Source organism: Octopus sinensis, linkage group LG5 (genome assembly GCF_006345805.1).
Source record: "Octopus sinensis linkage group LG5, ASM634580v1, whole genome shotgun sequence".
Classification (NCBI taxonomy): Eukaryota; Metazoa; Mollusca; class Cephalopoda; order Octopoda; family Octopodidae; genus Octopus; species Octopus sinensis.
The window spans coordinates 135,419,272-135,424,003 of record NC_043001.1 but is presented as its reverse complement, the minus strand read 5'-3'; the positions used below and the strand labels follow the sequence as shown (position 1 = coordinate 135,424,003).

At 36.1% G+C, this 4,732-nt stretch overlaps 1 protein-coding gene across 1 annotated transcript in view; it reads left to right on the top strand.

Annotated features, from left to right (window-relative positions):
* The window catches only part of LOC115212045 (crystallin J1A), a 477,233-nt gene extending 472,748 nt beyond the window's left edge, over positions 1-4,485 (top strand). Inside the window, exon 9 of the transcript XR_004999218.1 lies at positions 3,059-4,485. The gene's annotated coding sequence lies outside the window, so the exon portion shown is untranslated. The remainder of the gene's footprint in view (positions 1-3,058) is intronic.
* Positions 4,486-4,732: the final 247 nt, after the last annotated feature.

Below are 4,732 nucleotides of genomic sequence, written 5' to 3'. Positions count from 1 at the left end.
GGGAATCTTGCAGAATGGTCAACGACTCCTCCAGCAAAAACGACAAGGCATCATTATTGATGAATCTTTGGTGAATGGTGATATCGATTTAGCAACAGGGGCCCAAAGGGAATCTTGCAGAATGGTCAACGACTCCTCCAGCAAAAACGACAAGGCATCATTATTGATGAATCTTTGGTGAATGGTGATATCGATTTAGCAACAGGGGCCCAAAGGGAATCTTGCAGAATGGTCAACGACTCCTCCAGCAAAAACGACAAGGCATCATTATTGATGAATCTTTGGTGAATGGGGATATCGATTTAGCAACAGGGGTCCAAAGGGAATCTTGCAGAATGGTCAACGACTCCTCCAGCAAAAACGACAAGGCATCATTATTGATGAATCTTTGGTGAATGAGGATATCGATTTAGCAACAGGGGACCAAAGGGAATCTTGCAGAATGGTCAACGACTCCTCCAGCAAAAACGACAAGGCATCATTATTGATGAATCTTTGGTGAATGGGGATATCGATTTAGCAACAGAGGCCCAAAGGGAATCTTGCAGAATGGTCAACGGCTCCTCCAGAGGAATATATAGACATACAAAAGGCTTTGAACTGATGACAGCAAAATTGACAGAGATTATTACAGACTGTGGTCTAAGGTTGGGTACAGCAGTATCTTTTGTTTTTTTATCCACTACCTTAACCCTTTCGTTACTGTATTTATTTTGAGATGTTCTGTATTTCTTTCAATTACTTTAAATATAACAAAGAATTTAGTAAAATAACTTAGTTATCATTCAGCTAGTGTTAGGAACAGAAATTGTGACTAAGGTTTGGTGGAAGATTTTAATTGACACCTTAAGAAAACAAGACATTTGTACAACAGAGCCAGAGCCGGTTTCAGCCGGATTGGTAACGAAAGGGTTAACAGAACTCAATAATTAGGCACAGCAATATATTTATATTTTCCTAACCCCGGACATGAATAGGACTTAAACTTTCATTAATCGGTGGACCTACGCAGTTGTCGAGTGGTACCCGTGCGAGCGGAAACGACCATCCGGAAGGCCTCCACGTCGGTGGAGTTACGATTTCAGGAGGACGATTGGGATCACATGGATGAAAAAGGTGCGATCCAGAGAGGAGTGGACAGTATGCTGTGACCAGCGGTGTCAAATGGACGCCTGACGGACTGATCGGTCAAGGTATCAAGGTGAAGGTGAATAGGCACAGGCATAGCTCTATGGTTAAGAAGCTTGCTTTGAAACTACATGGTTTCTGGTTCAATCCCCTCTACATGGTACCCTTGGCAAGTGTCTTCTACTATATCCCCAGGCCAACTAATGTCTTGTGAGTGAATTTGATTGACAGAAACTGTGTTATGTATGCATATGTATAATGTATGTGTGTCTGTGTTTTTGTATGTTATCCCACCTCTACTTAACAGCTGGTGTTGGTTTGTTTACATCCCTGTAACTTAGTTCATCAGTTTCTCTTGCTGAAACTGCTTAGTGCAAGACTTTAAAAAATAAAAAAAAGTACCTGGGTCAATTGGTTTGACTAAATCCTTCAGGGCAATGTTCCAGCATAGCCTCAGTCCAATGACTGAAGAGAGTGAAAGATAAAAAGATAATAATTTTGTTAGAAGTAGAAGAGCCATGCTCATGGCCCTTTCTCAGGGCCTGTGGGATTTGTAGAAAGGAAAGCAAAAGTTATCCTCAGGCAGGAGACCATGCCCAAATATTTGCAACAGAGGAAACTCTCATGGACCAGATGATGTTAAACCAGGTGGTGGATTAACTCTTTAGCATTTAAACCAGCCATATTCAGTCAAAATATATTTTTTGTGTTGAAACTGGCCAGATTTGGCCTCTTACACCAACCCTACAATATCATTCTAAAACTTAACAGATACTACAAAATCTCAAGACTACAATGTAATGCATGATTTATTCACAACAGTGTGAATTGCTTTTGATAGAATAATGTGAATGATAAAGGGTTAAGTCTGCCAGCCACAAGGGAAAAAAAGTCATTTCAACAGGCTTCCACACAGTTTCTGTGTAAGATTTGAGTACGAAATCTTACTCAAGCCCATTGAGCAGTACCCAAGGTGCTACTCAATGGGATTGAACATGGAGCCATGTAGAAAAACAAGCTGCTCATCTACACAGCCCATGTCCATTCTCAAAACTGAGCACTTTGATTTTACAATATGCTTGATACTTCTAGTGTTGCCATTACTTACAGCAATGAGATATACCTACCCATGATACCTATTTCTTTACTACCCACAATGGGCTAAACACAGGAGACAAACAAGGACAGACGGATTAAGTCGATTATATCGACCCCAGTGCGTAACTGGTACATATTTAATCGACCCTGAAAGGATGAAAGGCAAAGTTGACCTCGGCGGAATTTGAACTCAGAATGTAGCGGCAGACGAAATACCGCTAAGCATTTTGCCCAGCATGCCAACATTTCTGCAGCTCACTGCCTTCTACACATGATACCTATCTACAAAAATATACTGGTGCAGACATGGTTATGTGGTTAAGAAGCTTGCTTTGCAATCACATAGAGTTCTGCCCCACTGCAAGATACCTTGGGCGCAAGTGTCTTATACCATAGGCCCAGGCCAACCAAAACCTTGTCAGTATATTTGTGTGTCTGTGTCTCCTTGTCTTGACATTGCACAATAGTTGTAAACAAGTGTCACTTTCACAAATTGTGTCAATCATTTCCAATCTTCCATAAAAACATGTCCAGCCATTGGGTAATATTACCTTGTCACTTCTCCCTTCAAACTCCTCAACATAACACCAAATACTGTGTGTTTATATCAATATCAACAGATCCTATACCTTCTACTCCAACTATCCCCCTGATAAATAAACAAACTCACCATCAACTGCACATATTGCGACATCTTCTCCATAAAGAGATGAAAAGGCTGTGAACCCAGCCAGTACTTCCTCATAATAACAAATAAACTAATACATGCATGTTTGTAAAAACAGTAATATTTTATGGTTATTTAATTCTTAAAATTTTTTTGCTTTTTCAGGTATATATAGACACATCTCTTTGATGAACTAAACAGCCAGTATTATTGATCGGACACATCCAACACCATTCCTATTACTCTCTGAATCATGACAGCCTTGTGGAAACCTTGGATAGCAAGACTTGAAGCCTTTTGCAGATGGAACAATAGGAATGTTGTTTGATAGACACCAATGCTACTGGTACATTAAAACAACAACATCAAAGGAAATAGGTGTATATGGTTTCAATTTTGATATTTCATTATTATTATTATTATTATTTCCAACATTCTTTTCAAAGAACCTGTGAGAATCTTGATGAAACCTGAATAAAAAGGAAAACAAGATTTGATTTCTTTCCTTTTGCAAACTATGTTGGAAATGACAAAATTGATTCCTATATAGCTGGTGTGCTAAAAATTATTATAATAATGATATTACTTGGTTTTTTATTGAAATATCAGGTTCATCTCTCCATTTCGCCTTCTTTTGTTACCCCTCAATTTCTTTTAGGACTGTAATTTCCAAAGATTAGAATACTATTTTTTTTTTCTCACATATTCAGTTTGAAATTTCAAATTTAGAAAACTGCCATGTTTCCATAAATTAAAATCAAGAGGGGAAAATTTGAATCGCAAATTCTTTTTGAATGTGTAATTGAAATCTGAACTTGTATTTGGATTTTTTTTTAAAATACCAAAAAATCAAATTTGGCCATCAAAATCCTATTTTGGAATTTTAGAGGATTATCCAATTTTGGTTTTTAAAATGGTTTTTTCATTTTATTTAACTTGAAATTTTAAGCTGTAATCTAAGAAACTAAAAATTAAATCTGAAGTTATTAAAAAAAAATTAACTTTTTTTTTTTAAATTTCAGTTTTAAAAATTCAACCAATTTTGATCTATTAAATTAAAAACCAGAACCCCTAATTTCATAGTTAATTATTAGCTCAAGAGGTATCTTGCTGTTCAGTACTATAATTATTCTGACATACTTCAAAGAATTTAACCAATTATGTTATAACTAATTACTATTTTCATATATAATATTATGTCAATGATATTTACATATATGCTCAGGTTGACTTTCTGCCTAAACTCCAACTTGAACTGCTGCTTAAAATGCTATAGCTGCCTAAATGAGGATTGGCTTATTTCAATCGAGCTGGTATGTGTATGATAGAATAAAGTATAGATATGCAAACAACTGGTATCATGCTGGATTAAGACATTTATTATTTTAATGCAACTTGGATGGAGATATACATCATTATATGTCTAACCAGAAGTAAAAAATACTCAATACATGTTGTAGAGTTTATACATTCTTTCATCCGAAGCTAATTATAAGTTTTATAATAACAAAGAATAATTTTTCAAAATATAGAAAGAGAAAATTAATCATGAAATGTAATATTTCTGAATAAAAAAGTGATATTACTACAATTATAATTTTTGACATTCTTTCAAATTCTTGTTGCTTTTTTCAAAATTATTTTTTTATGAATGAGTGAGAGTGTTGCACCCATGCCTTTCTATATTCTCCAAGACTGAAGAAGGGAAGAAACGACAACTTGCTATGCATGCATGGACCATAGGACCACAGATCTTTACCAAATGTACTTAGAGTGGATTCACTAAAAGCACCCAAAGAACCAAGTGTTGGTAATTTAGCAAAATGGAAAGGATGGATG